The sequence below is a fragment of the Chrysemys picta genome, chromosome 4, assembly GCF_011386835.1.
Source record: "Chrysemys picta bellii isolate R12L10 chromosome 4, ASM1138683v2, whole genome shotgun sequence".
Lineage (NCBI taxonomy): Eukaryota > Metazoa > Chordata > Testudines > Emydidae > Chrysemys > Chrysemys picta.
Window position 1 is genome coordinate 56338318 of NC_088794.1, and position 20534 is coordinate 56358851.

Consider the following 20534-nt stretch of genomic DNA (forward strand, 5'->3'; position numbering starts at 1 on the left):
AGTTTGCATGGGGCCCCTGTCTTAGGCCTGGTACCGTCCGTTTTATTTTCACAATCACAAGCACTCCCAGAGGAGGGAAGTAGATGTCAAAGCCCAGCGATACCCAGAATGCCGGCTGTGTCTCTGGGGTGCAGGCACTCGGCCAGTCCCTCGGCAGGGGTAGTTTTGTGCATCTGTTTGTCAGGGTTGCTGCTGCCTGGCTGGAGTGAACCCAGAATGAGAGCTCCAGTGACAGCCCTGAGATCCCCCAGGTTCAGGCCAGCCCTATAAATCCCTCCCCAGAGCGGGAGGTTTTGGGGGGAGGAGGGAAACTCCACTCAGATCCCCCCAAATCCTGCAGCCAACTGGGCAGGAGCATGGGGGCTTTGCTGCTCTGGCTCCATGTGGTGGCTTGGAAGTGGAGGGGCGAGGGTTAATAGCCAGATGGGGAGTGAGTGAGAGAGAGGGGAGGAGCAGTCACTGGCAGGCACTCCCCCGTCTCCTGCCAAGGGCTGTCTGGCCCAGCACTGGCCCTCACTCTTTCCATGAGTCACCATCGCTCCATGACTCAGCAGGCCCAGGCCCAGCCCCCGCAGCCCCACGGGCTGATTGCAATGGGGATGCTCAGAGCCACGGGACACACACAGAGAAGTATGCACGCATATGCACACACACACATCTATGGATTAATGCACACACACATAAACATGCAGACTCACATGTATGCATGGACACATGCTCAGGCGAGCACACGGACACACATGCAAACACATTTAAACTCACCCATACAGAGATGCATACACGCACAATGCATGCATATACATGTGCACACACATTTAAACACACCCATACATAGATGCACATGCATGCACATGTATGCACGCATACACACGTGTGCACACACACAAAGACACCCATGCCGATATGCAAACACATTCCCATACGCACACTCCATTCCCAAACCAGAAGCTTGCTGGCAAAGCCAGACCAGGATGCCTGCGCTTTATGGGGGACTCTCTCCAGGGTTTCCTGGGTTCCCCCCCATTTTCCTCCTGCTTTTCCATCACTGCTGCTCCTCTGGCCAAAGAGGGCCGGAGCCCTCTCTGCCCTGCCCCAGCACTGCCCCGCTGCCCCCTGAAACTCCTGCTCACCTACCCCATTAGCAGTGGGGCTTGGAGCGGGGGCAGGTGGGAGGAATCTAGCTATGTCTTGCACAGAAAGCCAGGACGCATCTGGGCAGGTAGGCGAGATTTGCCCAGCCAGTGTCATGGCAATGACTGTGGGCTGGGCAGAGACCAAGCAGCACCTTGGCCTGCCCTGCTCCTGGAGGTGGCCAGTTTCCCACCATGGGGAGCCCTACAAGCTGGGCTAGCGACTGCTAGGTGCGTCTCCTGGTCTGCATGCTGGAGGAGTGTTCCTCCCCCAACCCCTGAGTACCCCAGCTCCCTGCCCCCAGTGCCCTGCGGCAGCTGCTGAGCCATCTGGGATGTGTCTTGGGAGTAAGGATGAGCAGGGAACCCCGGGGAGGCCAGCATGGCCTGTCTATGCTGCAGGTTCAGGGCTGCTAGTTGGATGGTCCCGGGTGGCTAACAGTATGCCTGGGATCCTGGTCCAGGCAAACCCTCCTGCCAGCTACTCCGATGGCAGGAGCCCTGGGAAATAGAGCGTATGGCAATGAACAGAGGCAGAGATCTGCCTGCTGCCCCGGAGCAGATTGGCGTTCAGAGCTGGGCTCTGTCCCAGGCTGCTAGGGCCTGGGCGTGCTGCGGGACTAACCCTTCCCGGAGTGGTGCTGTTGGCCCTGGAGGGGGCCCCCTTTGCAGGGAGGGGAGGAGATGGTCTCTGAGGGTGCGGGGAGGGGATCAAGTTGGAGAGAAGGGGTCCCTACAGACAACCGGTTCCTTTGTCCCCTTGATTCTTTCCCCGAACACCACGTCCATCCTCTGCCCTGAATGAGGTCAGGTCTGGGGACAAACGAGTCAGTGATGATGTCATTGAAGACTGTATCACAATGCACAGGCACAGATTTCATTCTGGCATGTCCTAGCTTCCCAGGACTTGACTTTGCAACCTGCGTGTTTTCTGCCTGCAGTCATCTGTGTGCGATATGCAGCACTGCCAACCCCAGGGGTTCAAAACGCAGGCGTCAGACTCCCCCCCCCCCCCCCCCAGATCAGGAGAGTGGCCCAAAAATCAAGAGAGGTTATTTTTAAAGATTATGTGGGGGGATTGGGTCTGTCTTGTGGTTTTTGAAACCCCGCCTCCCCGAGTGTGCGGGGTTGACAATTGGTGTTGCCATCATTCAGTAAAGTGACCTTTGGCTCCTGCTGTGGGAGCTCTCACCCCCCCCTTTCCCCCTGCCCAGCAGTTAATTCAGTCCCCCACCAGCCCCCCTCAGTTGTGCCTCTCCATCTGTTCTTCCCCCACCTCTGCCAGCCTCACCTCTGCTCCTCCTGGGTCTCTTCACCCCCCTCTCCCAGGCCCGGGAGGGCTACTGTAGGGGTCTCCTCTCCCCCTCCCCAGGCTGGGTGTTGCAGGGAGGGAGGGGGCAGAGCAGAGGAACCAGCCTATTGCGCAGGGGAGGGGAGCCACCTTTGGCCGTTGAGCTTTTGTGAGAACTGTGTTGGCTCCTGGAGGAGCGGGGGGGGGGGGAGTGCTCTGATTGGCTGTTCTTCTTTGGTGGGTGGGGCAGTGGGGAAAGAAGCTAGTCAGGGGGGCCTTTCCCCCCAGGCAGGGCTGACATTTGCTGGAGCTTATGGCCTCCTTCCTGGACAGGCCTAGCTGTGGCCAAAACCCCGTCGCTGGTGGAGAAATTCCCAGGGCTGGCAATGATGCACATGGGGTTGCATAAGCAAGCGGGGCCGTACGCGCGATGAGAGAAAGGGCAGCTTGTTAAACAGCTGGTGAGATGCCTGGGTGGCAGCAGGGGGCACCAGAGCAATTGCTCCGCCTGCCTGGGCCGGTTTGGCAAGAATCGGGCGTTTCACGTTTTCCGATGGTCTCCAGAATCGACAGGGTTCTGTCCATCGGAGCCCAGAACATTCCCTGGAAATCTGGACCCAATCGAATGCAGCGTTCCAAAGCGATCGTGTGACAGACAAACTGAGACGTGCCATCGAGGTGAGCCTGAGGCCCGGTTGGCGTACGGGCCCGGGGACTGTCGTTGCAATGGTTCCATGTTGCAAATTATTTTCTAGTGAATTGGGCTCTGGTGCCACTGTTTTCATTACAGCTGCATTTTTACTTGGTGTGCTCAGTTACTGGGAGCTGTCCCTTTAAGAAGAGGGTGTGCCTGCAAGAGAGAGAGAGAGAGTTTGAGATGGAGCAGAGAGGGTTACCCTACAAGAAGGGCAGGGCTGGCTTTAATAAAAGAAGCATCGGTGTCGTTTTGGCACTGATGGGGACTGGTCGCCCCAGCTTGTCATTAGCCAAGCTACCTTGGCTTGTAGGGCACTCCTGTGAAGCAGCAGGGACTAAAGCTGTTTCCGAGGCTCCTAGATGGGATAAGTTTGGTGGGTCTCAGTTCCAGCTTCCTCGTCCCAGGCCCACTGCCAGGTTTTCACTAGGCTGTTGGCTCTTCGGGGCAGGGCCCTTTCTCCTGCTCTGTGTCCGTACAGCACCAAGCACAATAGGGTCTTGATCCCAGTTGGGCTCACTAGGGAGTGCTCCTGCAGCAGGGGACACAAAATCCCTTCCCCTGAGGGATTTGTGAGAGCTGCTGATGCTGTGGTTGTCACACCCACAGTGGAGAAGTGAGTCGGGGACACATGAGTGACTGTCGCCTGCACACTGGTGAGGCATGGGGGATGAGGTGGTGCAAAATCAGCAGGCAGCTGTTAAAAATGATCATAGAATCTCAGGGTTGGAAGGGACCTCAGGAGGTCATCAAGTCTAACCCCCTGCTCAGGGCAGGACCAATCCCCAGACAGATTTTTGCCCCTGATCCCTAAATGGCCTCCTCAAGGATTGAGCTCACAGCCCTGCGTTTAGCAGGCCAATGCACTAACCATTGAGCTATCGCTCTCCCTCTTTTTTTTTTTTTTTGTAGACAGACAGCTCTAATGCACATTTCATCTCCTGATTCTCTGGGGTGTTTCACTCATGATTTTTTTTTTTGGACTGTTTGCAGCTGGCAATGCCAGGAGAAGGGACTTGACGAAGGCCACTGAATGAGTCGATGGCAGAGCCAGGAACAGACCCCAGGAGTCCTGCTTCCCACCACCCTCTTCTAAACACTCCCCTCCCAGAGCCCTGCGCTAAGCACTAGGCCATGCTTCCCTCTCAGAGAGTGCCCCAGAACCCAGGACATCCTGGCTGCTCTGGCCCCAGGCCCTGTTAACTAGGCCACACACCCTGCGCTGAAAGACAATTGGCGGGGTCGCCCTTAACTGAAGGAAGCGAACAACTGGAGAGATTTCCTGCCTGCTCTGGACAGAGCCGGGAGCAAGGCTTGGCAGGGTCAGCGTCTGCGACGGCTCTCTCCAGAGGCAGGCTTGGGAAGGAAAGGGTTAGCGAGCGCTGGCGGAGACCTCTGCAATGAGAGAGTCTGGCAATGAACCGGACGCGTCCGCCCACACCCACGTGTGGGGTAAGCTGGCACCGAGCAAGCAGCATCAGAAATTCTGAGTGCGCGTGTGTGTGTATAGACTGTGTGTGTGTGTGTGTGTGTGTGTGTGTGTGTGTATAGACAGTGTGTGTGTGTGGCGTCACAACAGCCACCTGGCACCCTCCCCTCAGCCAGCAGCATAAAGAGCTGGCGTGTGCCTGAGGGGCACGGGCCCACGTGACTCCCCCTCCCCGCCGACGGTCCCGGGGGGACAGACACTTTGTTCAGGATGCTGCTGTTGTTCCCATTGTGAAGTGAAAGCCAAAGCCGGCAGTTTCCTTAGTCACCAGCTGGAGCTGAGAGGCTGTGAGCAGCGCGTGGGGCTCCCTCCCCACGGCCTCCATGCCGCGGGTCTGGCAGCGAGACAGGGAGCCCCGGGAGGCGCTTTCGGGGGGAACCGATGATGAACGGCTGTCTCCGGTTGGCGTGAGGATGCGACGGTGACTGGGGTATCGCACGGTGAGTGCCGTGGCGCTGGCTGCCCTTCGAAGCCAGGAGGTTGCCTGGGTTTGATTTTCCGCTGCTGGTCTGGCGGCACTGGCGCCCAGGGGGGCAAGCGGGGGCAGGGAGGTCCCGATGGGATGTTGGGAGGGTCGGGGGAAGCCCCTGCAGCCTGGGTTTACATCTGCCCGGAGGTGACAGGGGAGGAGCTCTGTGCCGTACAGAACGTTCCTGCTGGCACTGCCCTCTGGGCCACCCCCTGCCCACACCTTGCCCCTCCGGCAGGCGGGGTGGCCCAGAGGGGAGCACAGGACTCCGGTGGCGAAAGGCCAGGGGCCAGCCCGTTCACAGGGGCTGCAGTGTGAATCCAGCAGAGCTCCATTGGAGTCACTCGGCTGTCAGTGGGGGTAGAGTCTTTCTGAGTGACTGCCCAGCCCTACCGAGAGCCCCCGTGTGCCCTGATGCAGAGCCAGCCACGTGGTTCTGTCACCAGGTGGGAAGCCCCCTGCCCCAGGGCGGAGTAGGCCTCGTGCCCACGCAGCTCTCCTCTCCCCACTTCGACCTGGCCCCTCCCGTCTGCCTTCCCGGCAGGGCCTGGGGACGATCTTGCCCAAGGCACATGCTGTGTCTGGGACGTGGGGATCCCCAGGGTGAACGCGCGACGGGACGTGAGCAGTGAGAAACTTCCCAAGCCCTGCGGCTCCCAGTGTCTCTCCAGGCAGGGCGTTTCCCGGGCTCCGGCTGGCAGGGTGTGGCACGGGGAGGCAGCCCCACAGCCTGGCTCACTGTGGAGGTTCCCGGTGTCACTATGGGACTCTGCAGTGTGTGTTCCCGATTGGGCAGGCCGTGCCCCTGGTACGCCACGGGCGATCATTCACTACGGGCAGGGATGTGCTGGGGAGTAAGCCTGGCAGGCAGGGAAGGGGATTTTCACGGAAGGAAGTGAGAACTGGACTCAGGAAGTGGTGTTCTTAGTCCCGAGGAAGCTGAGGCAGATTGGAGAGCAAGGCTAGTCGTGATCACCAGGGAGGCAGTGTGCTTCAGCAGGAGACTGGGAGAGGCAGGACTCCTGGGTTCTGCCACTCACCTGCTCTGTGACCTTGGTCAAGTCTTTTAGGCAAAAATTTTCAATTATTAATTATTTGTCTTAGACTCACACCCTAAGGCAGGGATCAGGGCCTCATCATGCTGGGCACTGCCCCGAGAGAGAGACGGTCCCTGCCCCAAAGAGCTTACAATCCAAATAGGATTGTACAATCCAAGACAGGCCAGGGGAAACTGAGGCACAGAGAAGGCAGTGACTCACGGTCACAGCAGTAAAGATCCCAGCTCTTCCAAATCGCAGTCCAGTACCCTAGCCACTCTGAAGGTGTTGCAGGTTGGCTATGCAGAAATAGAGGCACCCCAAATCACTGGCCACTTCTGAAAATGTTGGCCCAAGCCTTTCCATGCCCAATTCCCCCACCTGTAAAATGCAGGCACAGCTATGGAGCGTGCCCTCCTGCCAGAAGGGGTCGGGAGGTTCAGCGCCTGTGTGTTTGCAAAGCGCGTGGAGGTCTCGGGAGAAAAGCGCTGCCAGGGCACAAGCTGTTCCTGCTCACTGAGTGCCAGCTCGTGGGTGGGCATTACATTGCCGTTCTGCTCGGCCTGCTGGGAGCGCCCTTTGCTGCCCATCCGGCATGTGATCCGTATCGCTGCTGCCGTGGTTTGCTTGTCACGTGTCTGCAGATGTTAACATTGGGGGACATTCCCATCGGCTTGTTACCGTTTGTTCCCCCTGTGCTTACCAAGGCGAGGCGCTTTGTTTGGATGTTTGCTCTGGAGACGTATTTCTGGTACCCCTGGGGCATTTGGATCTGGAGGTCTAGTCTGCACCGTGCACCACCCCTGAGACTCCAGGCAGAGCCTGTGAGCCAAATGCCCTGTAAGTTCCAGATGTGGGATTATTAACGCCCTGGCATGCCTGATGGGAGAGACGTGGGGTGCCAGGGGTGCTCACACCCTCTCATAGTGCGGCCTTCGTTTGAATACAGAGATTGTCTGGATGCTGGATGCCTCCCCCTTCCATTCACCCCCGGGCAGCCACAGCGATTGCATGTGGCTAAGCAGGAAAGGGGCACGTGGACTTTAGCTTCCTTTAATGCCGTCTGGTGTTAAACCAAGGGAGCTCCCGGCGTGCCACCGACCCCAGACGAGTCGGGGCGAGGATGTCAGTGGGGATTGCACCTCTCTTGCACTGTCTGGGACAGAGCTAGACAATACCCAGAGACCAAACACCCAAACCACATCACCCATCCAACCCCAGCAATGTAATGCCTCTGCACTGATACTCTCCACCCAGGTCTTTGCATGGCTCCATCCCTATAACACGGGCTCAGCCAGACCTGCCTAGCGCCTCGCCCACAAGCCCACCCTCCCTCCTGCTGCTGGCTGATGCCTAGGTTAACAGGACGCCCTCCACACCAGAAGGGCACTCTTAATGCCACCTCACTGCCACCCATGTTCGCCCATATACCCCCCTCCCCCTGTGCTGGGGTGCGGCCCAAATTATCACCCCATCTTACATCTGGGGAAACTGAGGCCAGAAATCATTTCCCCCCCACATGGAATCCCGGCTGCTCTCGGTGTGTCACTCTGGGTGATCTCAGGGACGCTGACTGGTGGGGAGCTGCTGTTTTGGGGGGGACGCTGGGAATGGCTCTCTCAGGTTACAGCGCTCTGCTGGGCTGAGTCATTTACCAGAATGCTGAGTAACTGGATACACTATAGGGGATGACACCAGACTACAGAGCCTCTCAAGGAATGGAGAGCTTGTTGGCCCCCTCCTCCTGCACTGAGATCCCCCAGCCCCCCGGAGTCAGGCCCAGGCCCTGGATCTGCAGCAGCACCATGGGGTGGTTGTGTGTTTTGCAAGATCTTGAGAGATCAGCTTCCACCTGTGCAGTGCCCTGGCCCAGTGGCTCGAGCCAGGGAGGCAGAGACCTGGGCTCCCCTTCCAGCTGTACTGCTGATGTGTTGCCGCCCGCCTGGCAGACACACTGGGCAGCAGGAGCAGAGCGGGTGGGCCGCAGGGGCAGGAGGCCGGGCACCAAGTCATGACAAAGGAAGGGAACACCCAAGCTACAAGGTGCCTCAGTTCCCCCCCGCCCCATCCCCAGAGGCCCAGCTGAGCAGGGCCAGGGGGACAGACCCTTACCCTGATTGCTGGGTGAAGGAGCAGGCCTCTCAGCTGCCGGGATCAGCATTGCCACGCAGGTGCCAAGGCGCCCGGAAGACGAGGGTCTGAGCTTCCTGCAGAACTCACTCTAAGCCCTCGGAGGCCTCCAGTCCGCTCAAGACTCGGCCAGAAGAGCTCTGGGCTGAGCCAACTGCTCGGCTCCTCCCGCCCCATCTGGCTGGGGCCTGCGGTGCATTCCAGCTGCATCTCACCACAGTGGGGCTACCCATGAGTGGGAGCAGAACAGTGTGTTGGGGGGCAGAAAGGCTGGGCGTGTGGCTAATGCCCGGCCTGGCGGCAGGACAAGGGCTGATGCTCCGGAATGCAGTGGGCGTGTTCTGGTGCCACACATCCTGTCTGAGCTGGAGACTTTCCTTGGTTGGTCTAGGCCTTTATTTTCAGGCCTGGTTCTCTGCAAACTTTACTAGCAGAGCAGACCGGACCCAGAACTCAGGCCTGGCCAGCCCAGATCAGACCAGAGGCCATCTAAGCCAGTATCCTGGCTCTGACAGTGCCCGGCACCAGCTGCTTCAGAGGAAGGTGCAAGGACTTGCCCCGCCATGGACAATTAAGGAACAACCTGCTCAGAGAGGAGTTTCTTCCTGACACCGTCAGTTAGAGGGTGGCTCAGGCCCTGAAGCAGGAGAGTTATAGCCCTATCTTTTAACCCATAATGTAGCTGGGTCTGTTCTCATTATCAATCCCTCTTTGACTCCTCCAGGGCTCTTGGCCTCAGTGGTATCCAGTGGCAGTGAGTTCCTCAGGCCAGTTATGCACCGCGTAAAATAAATATTTCCTTGCATAAATTGGGCAGCAGATGCCCCTATAGGAGACAGCACCGCTATTGCTCCCTACGTAGTGCTGCAGAGGTGCACGGCCCGATGGAGTCCCTGCCCCAGACAGCTTACAGGCCACGAGAATGACAGGAGATGTGGGAGGCGATGGGGCAGGACGAGGACAGAGTCACTGATCATGTGGTCATCTGGGAGCCACCTCTGCTCCTGAACAGCCCCAGGTGTTCAGTGCTGTGTAGAAATGGCCAGAATTGCTCAGGCACCTGGAAGACAGGGTGTGAAGGTGGGGGAGGGTATCGGCTAGGGATGGGGGTGCAGAGGAGGATTGGAAAAGAACATGCCAGAGGCAACATGGGCAGAAACAAAAAGCAAGATGTGGCGGGATCTCACGTGGGCTGCTGGGAGTTGGTCTGGCAACGCGGGAACTTGCAAAGGTGGGGGGGCTGTATGGGGGTGAGGAGATCCGCCTTTGGGGTTCAAGGCTGCAGGTAGTGCAGGGTCTGCTCCGTTGTGGTGGCTGCCAGGCCAGGCCCAGCCTAGGGCTGTAGCAAAGCTACGAGGGTGCCTGGCTGAGTCGTCTCAGGGATCGAACCTGGGACCACTGGAGCTTAAAGCCTTGAGAGCTTGAGCCTAGAGATAGGTCCAGGAGCTCAACAGCAGCCTCAAAAGACACAATCCAGCCAAAGCAGGGGCGTGGGAGCCGCGGTGTTGGTGATGTTTCCACTGGCCTGGGAACAGGAAGGGGAACGTGGCATTCAGCCTGTCCTGGAGGGGAAACGGGGTTCCCATGAGCCAGGCAGGCTCCTGCGGGGCAAACAGCATCTCTGTGTGGGCCTAGCCCCCAAGGCGCTGCCGCTAGCTGCACCTGCCAGGCCAGGGCAGAGGGCACCAGAGCAGGAGGGGAGGCAGGATCGGGACAGGGTGGAAGGGGATCAGGATGCAGAGGAACTGGGGATCAGAGCAGAGAGGGGCCAGGGGATGGGGAAATTGAAGAAGGGGGCAGAGGGAGCGCAGGGGGACCAGAGCAGAAGGAATACCTGGAAATAGAGGAGGAGGAGGAGCCCAAGCACAGCGATCGACGTGTCCCTGGTGTGACCCTGCTGAAATCCCCAGTGTTCCCGGGGTGAATGGGGCCCACAGGCATATGACTGCACGTTAGACGGCTTCTGTTACCGTGACGCTGCACACACAGGTGATTCCTGGCCCCAGCCGGTCTCAGTGCTGTGTCAGGGAGCGGCTGCGCCTGGCTAGCGGGGCCTGGCCTAGGACAAAAGCAGCGTTTCGCTGGGTCAGCGTGTCTAATTCTGGCCTGGCAGTGTCAGAGGAGCAGGCCCCGATCGCTGGGAGATGGGTTATAAATAACCTGCTGAGATACAAAGTTTTTCCTGCTCCAGCCCTGCGCTGCAGCCCAGCGGACAGGAAAAAGGTGTTTCCGGCCACGGGTTGAAGCTGTGAGTGCCAGGCCAGATGGCACCCGTCGAGAGAGAAAGTGGGGAGTGGGTGACATACGATCCTCACCCGCTCTGGGGAGGGCTCTTTAAAAACAGGAGTAACAGCTTGTTGGACCATCCCCCAGGGAAGGTAGGGTCGTGAAGGGCTGGAACCAGACAGATCTTGCCCAGCCCCTTGCTCAGCCTGGCCCATTCTTCCAGTCCCACTCCAGGGCCTCGGGATGGGGGGTGCTGGGTCTGCACTGTAATTTGTTCCCGAGCTGCGTGTCAGTCACACGGAACCTCTCTCTGCAGGTACTGCGCCACTGGCCTTGGGATGGGAGTTGCCAGCGCTTTGGTTCACAGATCAAAGGAGCTGTGTGGTTTTGCTGCAGCTCCCGCCAGCCTGTCGCGGGGCTGCATGCACTCCCCACCGCCACAACGCTATGGCCACTGGGGGGTGCCGACTCCCCACTTTCTCTGCAGCTGGATGCACGCTGTCCTAAACTTGAGCAGCTTCATGGGATCTTTGTGGTACAGCAGTGCTTGATTTGTGCCAGGGCCGAGCCCCGGCACTTCTAGGCTTGGCAGGTCAGAGCCCCGGCACCTCTGGGCCTGGCAGGTCAGAGCCCAGGCACCTCTGGGCTTACTGCATCAGTTATGAATATAAAAAAAAATGGCTTGAGCCCCAGCACCTCTTTCATTACAAATTAAGCACTGGGTACACTACAGGAGACCCAGACAGGGACATGGGAGCTGCAGAGATGGACATCACAGCCATAGGTTTGCTCCTTCCCTACCAGGGGCTAAGCATTCTGTCTCTGCAGCGCCCAGGGAGCACGCCTCGAGTATGGGAGGTGGTTTGTCGTGCTAACAGCCCCTGGACCAAAAGGCTTCAGTTTCACAGCAGGCGTGGAGAGTGGTCAAGTAACAAATCCAGCCACCTCCGGAGCCCTGTCTGCACTATTGCTGAGACCACAGGTAGGGTCAAACCAGTGGTGGTAGCAGTGGGAGATTTCCCAGAGAGCACTGCAGCCGGCACATAAATAGCTAATGGATCCTGCATTAGCAGAAGGAAATGCAACCTCCCTGCTGATTTGCTCACTGTAACATAAGAACGTAACATAAAAGCCAGCCGGTATCCCAGAATGCCATGGGCAGGAGAGGGGCCTCAGTGCACCCAAAGGGAATCTCCTTCCAGGGGACTGCCACAGGAATTGCCCTGATTAAAAATCCTAGAGCATTGCACAGTAAGAGTGCCAATGGCTCTGTGCTCTGAACCAGGACTGGTCAATGTTCTGGTATTTTCCAGAGGGGTTAGTGGTGGAAAGTGCCTGTAAGTTCTCAGCCTGGCCACTCCCCAGGGCAGGGGAGTTTCCTAGTGCTTGGCGGTGTCTGGTTTAACAAAGCCCCAGTTATGGGCTCCCACCCCTTCCCTCGGGAAGGCTGTTCAGAGGCCACATGGATCTCATTGCCTTGGGGGCTTGGCCGGAGTGTGTTGGAGCCACAACCTCTGAGCTCTGTTTCGGGGAGAAGCAAAGTATGAGATTTACAATGCATGGACCCAGGAGTCAGGGTATAAACTGGTATAAAAAATTAGGAGCAGGCCCTGGAGTTCCCACACCCAGGCCCAAGCTGCTGGGAAGTCCAGCCGGGCACTGATCAGGAACTGATGAATGAAACCTCCTAGGGTTGGACTCCATCCCCCGCAGCGGCACGTGGGGCTCAGTGTATTGTGTCTATCCGGCCACGCATCTCCCACCGGAGCAGCGGGGACACAGGTGGGGACTCGGTGCCAGGAGGCGGCGACCTGGCTAGCTGCACTGAAGAGGCATTGGAGGGAATGGTGCCAGCAGAGTGGCCTGTGAAATGGCCACTCCCGCTGTTCATTTGCATTCATTAGGTAGGGATATTAAGGAGGGAATCAGAACCAGCCAGGCCTTTGTTTGTATTTTGGGTGCAGTTTCGGACTCGCTCGGTAGAAGGAGCTGGTATCTCACTGAAACTCCAGGCTGGCCCTTCCCCTTCAGTTACAGCCCCACGCCCATGGAGCCCAGGGTGTCAGCAAAGCTTGGGCTGCAGGTCAATTTCCTTTGCCTTGGAGGAATCAAACCATGTGAAGAAGGGTTTGGAAGCCAGGCTGCCCGCTGCCAGCTACTCCTGCTGGGCTGCAGCTCGGTCCGGAGAGCAGAGGCTGCGCAGGGTGTTTATTTATGGATTTGCTCGGAAAAGCTGGGTAGCTATCCTGGGTCAGACCAGCCAGAAGGGGAAGCAGCAGCAGCTGAGTAGCTAAGTAATTTAACCTGGAGCCCACTTTTCCCCACCTGTGTCTATCCAGCCAGGTTCCTGTATTGGAGCCCAGGAGATTGTGGCCTGGTAGGGAGCTGATCCCAGCTCTCTGAGGTGCTGGGATGACATCTCCCTCACAGTTCCATAGGACATAGAGCAGATGTGTGAGTGAGGAATAGTGGCCTGTGGTTGCCACCCACCCCCAGACTGGGGGGGGGGCAGCCCCAAACTCCATGGTCTGCCCTGTGTCTTGGCCGGGATGGGACGAGGTGGTGTGGCAGCACCTGAGGATGTAGCGTGCCTGGTCCAGATGGCCATCTTTGTGGGGACTTGGTGTTGCCATGTGGCTCTCTGTCCCACGGAACAAACACAGGGATGGTGACCGCACAGGGCACACTGCCAGCTGGACACCGGTGCAGCCACTGCCCCTGCAGCTGGCCCCAGAACTCCTCTCTCTGGCACCAGAGGCCACCTGGCAACCGGGATGAAAGGGCAAGTGCCTCAACATCCCCTTCCTGGCCAGTGTCCTCCCACCTGTGGCCTGTTAATGAGCATTCCCCTCCCCTCCTCAAACACCAGTTTGGAATTGGCTGGGTGCATTATAGACTGGTCCTTGACTTCCCCGGAGCATCAGTGGCTGTGATGGGATCCCGTACGGGTTTGATGGGCCATTCCAGGGGACTATTTGAATTTAATTTCCATGGTACGTGCATTCAGAGCCAAATGATTTTACTCTGATCAATATAGAAAACTGTCAAAAGAGCCAGGGACTTGCAGCTGGAGTCTCTCAGAGACCAGCTGAGATCAAGTCTGGGTGACCCAAGGGAGTGTTTAGTGGACCTAGCCTAATGGAACAAGAAGCAGAGAGGCTTATACTCTTGAAGCTGAAGATCATGCTGTGGCACCATGTAAAGTTTTGGCACTCGACAGCGTTGCCTGGTTTGCATGGGGATAACCTGTGGGCAGCAGCTGTGGCAAAGGATGATTCTCAGTCAGTGATGAGGCAGACCTGTCTGGAGATCTGCACACAGCATTGGGATCTACTTGGCCTCTTCTAAAAAGAACTGCACCGCATCTAGCAGTAAGCATTTCTCCAAGATCTAACTTGCATTTAGAAAAACAGATGGCGCGAGACCATCTGTAATGGCACTCCCTGGGGACTCCCACCCATGTAACAGTTACGTGTCCAGAAGTCAGGATACTGATCTGAAATTTTAGGTCCCAAAGATTCTGCTGGAAATTTCGCATGGTGATTAGGCATTCCAGCAAGATTTACAGCACTTCGTGCTTTGGATAGGCTGAAAATCCCACATGCAGAGGCTCTGTCACAGAGGATATTGGACTCCTCTGATTATGGACAAAGGTCTGATATCGCTTCCCACGGAGCCAACGTGCATTGTGCCAGTGATTTTAAAGGGACAAGATTGGGCCCCAAAGCGGGGAGTGAGGAGCACTCAAATGCAGCCATCTCTGGGGTGAAGCAACAGCAGCGCACTAATGCACAGCAATGCTGCACACATCAGGACAGAAAAGGAAGAATAATTGCTACCCTGTCCAGTTCTAACTGCAGAGGGGATTTGGGCAGGCACAGAGAATCACCTGGCATTTCTAACACACCTTCAGTCCCTTGAGAAGTGTGCTGACTACAGGCACTATGTGTCCAAGCCTCTGAATTTAATACTTTCCCAAGAATCAGTGTGCCATCCAGAACCCACTAATGGTCACAAGTGTTCATGGGAACTCCCACAAAGCACAGCACCTCCCACTCAGGGAGGCCGGGGCAGTGCGGGATAGAAGGGGTGTGTGCAATTGTACCAGGGCGCTCCCCTGCTGGCTGCATCCAGCATCACAAAGAAGGGCACCACTGCTTGGGAGGTGTTGCCAAGACTGGCGAAACAGACTCTGAATACAACATCCAGTTGTGGAGTCCACATATCGGAGTGGGAGCAGAAAAGAGCCAAAGTGATTTAAGGCCTGGGGGGAAAAATGGCCTGTTGGTGAGAGACTAAAGGAGCTCCATCTGCTTAGCTTATCAAGACGCGACTTGATCACAGCGTGCAAGCTTATCAAGACGCGACTTGATCACTTGATTATCCCTGCATGGGGAGAAAATACCAGGTACTAAAGGGCTCTCTGATTTGAGAGAGACAGAACAAGAATCGGCGGCTAAATGCTGAAGCCAGATAAATTCTGCTGAGAAACAAGGTGGGGAAGTTGCGTGGTATGTAAGAGAGGAGTATGACTGCTCAGAGCTCCGGTATGAAACTGCGGAAAAACCTGAGAGTCTCTGGATAAAGTTGAGAAATGTGAGCAACAAGGGTGATGTCGTGGTTGGAGTCTGCTATAGACCACCAGACCAGGGGGATGAGGTGGACGAGGCTTTCTTCTGGCAACTAGCAGAAGTTGCTAGATCGCAGGCCCTGGTTCTCATGGGAGATTTTAATCACCCTGATATCTGCTGGGAGAGCAATACAGCGGGGCACAGACAATCCAGGAAGTTTTTGGAAAGTGTAGGGGACAATTTCCTGGTGCAAGTGCTGGAGGAACCAACTAGGGGCAGAGCTTTCTTGACCTGCTGCTCACAAACAGGGAAGAATTAGTAGGGGAAGCAAAAGTGGATGGGAACCTGGGAGGCAGTGACCATGAGATGGTCGAGTTCATGATCCTGACACAAGGAAGAAAGGAGAGCAGCAGAATATGGACCCTGGACTTCAGAAAAGCAGACTTTGACTCCGTCAGGGAACAGATGGGCAGGATCCCCTGGGAGAATAACATGAAGGGCAAAGGGGTCCAGGAGAGCTGGCTGTATTTTAAAGAATCCTTATTGCGTTTGCAGGAACAAACCATCCCGATGTGTAGAAAGAATAGTAAATATGGCAGGCGACCAGCTTGGCTAAACAGTGAAATCCTTGCTGATCTTAAACGCAAAAAAGAAGCTTACAAGAAGTGGAAGATTGGACAAATGACCAGGGAGGAGTATAAAAATATTGTTCAGGCATGCAGGAGTGAAATCAGGAAGGCCAAATCACACTTGGAGTTGCAGCTAGCAAGAGATGTTAAGAGTAACAAGAAGGGTTTCTTCAGGTATGTTAGCAACAAGAAGAAAGTCAAGGAAAGTGTGGGCCCCTTACTGAATGAGGGAGGCAACCTAGTGACCGAGGATGTGGAAAAAGCTAATGTACTCAATGCTTTTTTTGCCTCTGTCTTCACGAACAAGGTCAGCTCCCAGACTGCAGCACTGTCCAGCACAATATGGGGCGAAGGTGACCAGCCCTCTGTGGAGAAAGAAGTGGTTCGGGACTATTTAGAAAAACTGGACGTGCACAAGTCCATGGGGCCGGATGCGCTGCATCCGAGGGTGCTAAAGGAGTTGGCAGATGAGATTGCAGAGCCATTAGCCATTATTTTTGAAAACTCATGGCGATCGGGGGAGGTCCCAGATGACTGGAAAAAGGCTAATGTAGTGCCCATCTTTAAAAAAGGGAAGAAGGAGGATCCGGGGAACTACAGGCCAGTCAGCCTCACCTCAGTCCCTGGAAAAATCATGGAGCAGGTCCTCAAGGAATCAATTATGAAACACTTAGAGGAGAGGAAAGTGATCAGGAACAGTCAACATGGATTCACGAAGGGGAAGTCGTGTCTGACTAACCTAATTGCCTTCTATGATGAGATAACTGGCTCTGTGGATGAGGGGAAAGCAGTGGATGTGTTATTCCTTGACTTTAGCAAAGCTTTTGATACAGTCTCCCACAGTATTCTTGCCGCCAAGTTAAAGAAGTATGGGCTGGATGAATGGACTGAAAGGTGGATAGAAAGCTGGCTAGATCGTCGGGCTCAACGAGTAGTGATCAACTGCTCCATGTCTAGTTGGCAGCCGGTTTCAAGCAGAGTGCCCCAAGGGTCGGTCCTGGGGCCGGTTTTGTTTAATATCTTTATTAATGATCTGGAGGATGGTGTGGACTGCACTCTCAGCAAGTTTGCAGATGACACTAAACTAGGTAGATACATTAGAGGGTAGGGATCGGATACAGAGGGACCTAGTCAAATTAGAGAATTGGGCCAAAAAAACCCTGATGAGGTTCAACAAGGACAAGTGCAGAGTCCTGCACTTAGGACGGAAGAATCCCATGGACTGCTACAGACTAGGGACTGAATGGCTAGGTAGCAGTTCTGCAGAAAAGGACTTAGGGGTCACAGTGGATGAGAAGCTGGATATGAGTCAACAGTGTGCTCTTGTTGCCAAGAAGGCTAACAGCATTTTGGGCTGTATAAGTAGGGGCATTGCCACATTGGGGCTGGGGGCTCCTGTGCACACTACGTGGACACTTAGGTGGGCCCACTGGGAGTTAGGCACCTAAATATCTTTGAGGATCTGGGCCTTAGGCCCACTCTCACTGCCTGACACTGACTGACATGAGAGACCATGAGGCCCCACGGCAGCATCCGGCCCTTTGTGCTGTGCGAGATAACACCCCTCCATGGGGGAGTCCGGGAGAAGCCTGATTAGGATCTGTTATCAGGTGGCAGCTGGGAAAGTGCTGCCTGTCCCACCCTTCCAGCAGCCCTTCCCCTTCCTGCCCTGGGCAGGTGGAAAAGCAATCAGGAGTGGAAAGCACCCTCCAGGGAGGAGTGTGTGTTCGGGGGTCCCTTGAGTCACAGGCCTGATCAAATAATTAAGAGAACAGCGTATTTTCAGTGCAATGAGAAACCCCAGGCTGAAATTCACAAACAGCCCAGCCCTGTTCTGGAGGCTTCCTAGGGAACAGGTAGGCCCCAGGCTTCCCCTCCACCAGTGAGGACATGCTACCGTCTACGCATCCCTGTCTACACTGGAGGTTTGGACAGGGTTAGCTAACATGGGTCTAACCACCAGCCCAGGCAAGCCTAGGAGAGAGCACAGGGTCACCTGCAGACCCTGTCCTGGACCAAACCTCTCTGGAGCATCCAATTAGCATTTGCAAAGTTGTTAGCCAACCTGAGTTAATTGGCAATCAGTAAGCTCAAGTGAAAGCAGGAGTGTGATGGGGGAGGGGCCATAGAAACCCTTCACTGGGCAGGTGGGGGTTAAGGATTGCTCTGGGGGTGTTATGTCTCACCCCCCCACAGAGCAGGTCAGCTGGCTGTGCTTTGGGGAGAGCAGATCTCAGTTGCTGGCTGACAGCAGGAGCTGCTGGGTTGATGGCTGCCTGTTGGGGAAAAGGAGGTTCTGATACTGAGTTGTTACTTTGGGGCTGTTAGCTGAGGCTGGCCTTTGGGTGCTGGACTGGGCTATGCCCTACCAGAGGCTCTGCAGGAAGAGAGTCCTGTCATAGTCTTGTGTTCACTTGGGTCCAGTTTCCCCTTTGATCTTCAGCACCCCTGGACGGGGTGGCCTCTCAGAGGCTCACCTGGAGGGGGTGAGTCTCCCCCAGTCAGACCTGTGCTGTCACCTGCCAGGAGATGGAGGACCAAAGTCTGGGAGAGTTCAGAGCCTGGTTGTGCCCTTTATAGGGTGCCCTGGGAGATCTACCCTTGGCCATGGAGCAAAGCCTGTAGTATATTGGTGCCCACTGCAGGCCCTCAAAAATCATGAGTTGGGCCCTGAAAATCATGAGAGAGGTTTAAAACCCAGGGGATTTTACACACAGTAAATGTTGGGTGCTGTTTATTTTGCTTTTTAAGCCACTAGGAGTCACATTTATAAGCTGCTTCTGCAGCCAGGAGGGGTGGAAACCTTTTAATAAAAATAAAGCAGAGATTCTCCTGGAATCACCTGACTCCAGGAGCTGGGACTTTAAGAACAGTCCTGAGACTTGCCCTAGCACAGTGAGAGTTGGTGGCATAGTAGCCTAGATGTAGCCCAGGTGTGTGCTCTGTGGGTGCCCTTAGGACCCAGTAAAGACAGTGGGAACAGGCAGTTCAGCTGAAATGCAGTCCCTGGGGCTAGTGACTGGACGCTGTGACCAGCTGATGGCTGGTCAGGGACTGTATGAGATGAGTTGGTGGGTCTCAGACCAAGACTAAGTGGAGTGAATGATCCCGTTACTGGCAGCTCAGCCAAGGTGCCCCATGGAGACTGAGTTTCCCCTGTTCCCTGCCTAGAGGTGACTGCTCCAGCCCAGGCCTAGGGCACAGGGAGGGCAGTAGCTTAAAGTCCCAGACCCACGGTTGGTTTCCTATGCACTACTTACGACAGCTGGAATTCCTGTCTGTGGCTCATGGCCCAGCAGTGTCACCTTCCAGCCAAGGCTCTCAAAGCCCATTGCTCATGTTAATGAGCTAAACCTTGCACACCTCGTGACATGGATCAGTGTCATGATCCCCCTTAAACAGGGAAACTGAGGCACAGTGCGGCATCACTGAAAGGGCTGGGAATAGGACCCAATCCTCATCTCAGATCTTTGGACAACTAGACCATGCTTCCCCGGCCATTACTCCATGTGTCCCTAGGTGGCAGTAGAGCAACATGCATGTCATTGCACACGTCTGCTGCATGCACCCTGTCATGTGCTACTCTAGTGATAGAGGCAGAGTCCAGTGGTGGGGGAGGGCTGGGCCATGCATGTGCCCTGCCAGTGCTCAACCGGACCAGCTTAGGAGAAGTAAGAGGCAGCCCCTAAGGGGGTGCCCATTTCTAAGGCTGAGCTGACTCCAAGCGGTCTGTAACGCTGGGTCAAGCTGCTTGCTTGCCCTGACCCAGAACACTGAGGTGTCCCAGGAAGGGCTGTTCTTAGGGTGTTTCCAGCCAGGTGGAAGGCTCGAGAGGTTGGGGGAAGCTTTGATTAAGTCTTCCAAGCCACACGCAAACTCAGGGCCCTTCGAACTCCCCCTGCACCCTCTGGAGCTGTGGTTGGGATGGCAGCAGAATTCTCCACTGGAGCCCTACCACATTAGGGGCCTCAGCTGGCATAAATCAGCACAGCAGCATTGGCTTCAATGGAGCCCTGCTGCCTTGCAGCAGCTGTAGAGCTGGTCCCTGGAGAGAGAGCTGCCTACGAGTGGCTCATTCCACCATGGGCATTGCTTGGAGCGTATCGGGTGTGTGCAGGCTGGAGGAATTTGTACCCTGCAGGGCTCCACCCAACCCTGTCCTAGCTGGCCCACCTCGCTCTGCAGGTGATCCTGGGACATCGGCTGGGAGCCAAGGCCCTTGTACCCAAATGGGTTAAAAGGGCAGGTTTTGGTGGCAGTCTGCGAGGAAGTGCCCAGCCCAGCCCCTGGGTTTGCGACGTTTGGGTCTGGGGACGTTCTGGATCTGTTTCAAGGCCTGTCTCCTCCTAAGGTTTCTCTGTGGGGGTTGAAGAAGGCAGTGCGGAGGGGAAGGGAGAAACACAGTTTGGAGGGTTTGGGAATCTTGTTTGTTTTGGATCATTGGGTTTATTAACTATCCCTGTCAGTATTGGTCTGTGCCTAGAGCTGTGGACAGGGCCATTTATCTATCGGAATAAACACATACACTGGCCATTTAGTTAATGAGTAAGATAAAACCTCTACATCAGCAAATCCTCCTCCACCCCCTCCCCTGGAATCCTTCCATGGGGACCCAGCACTCTTCAGCTAATGGTGCTTCCTAGAGCTATATGGGTTCTCTTCCCAGCTTGCCCATTAAGTCAAGGGACCTGAGGTAAGTAATGGCACGTCTGTGCCTCAGTTTCCTCCTCTGTAACAAGGGGAAAACAATCCTTGCCCATCACATTGGGCCAAGCAGCATGTGCCATTAATGCCTTCGAATGAGAGATGCTTAGAAAAATAACTTTATTATTGGGCTAATGCCTGAAGTTCTTAGTCAGGTTTTACTC

General features: G+C 55.8%; 1 protein-coding gene across 9 annotated transcripts in view; it reads left to right on the forward strand.

Moving 5' to 3' along the window:
- Positions 1–2954: 2954 nt before the first annotated feature.
- NAV1 (neuron navigator 1) overlaps positions 2955–20534 on the forward strand; it is a 286936-nt gene continuing 269356 nt past the window's right edge. For all 9 annotated transcript variants that reach the window (XR_010600984.1, XR_010600985.1, XM_065594971.1 and 6 more), the window contains exons 1-2: positions 2955–3099; positions 4109–5044. The gene's annotated coding sequence lies outside the window, so the exon portion shown is untranslated. The remainder of the gene's footprint in view (positions 3100–4108; positions 5045–20534) is intronic.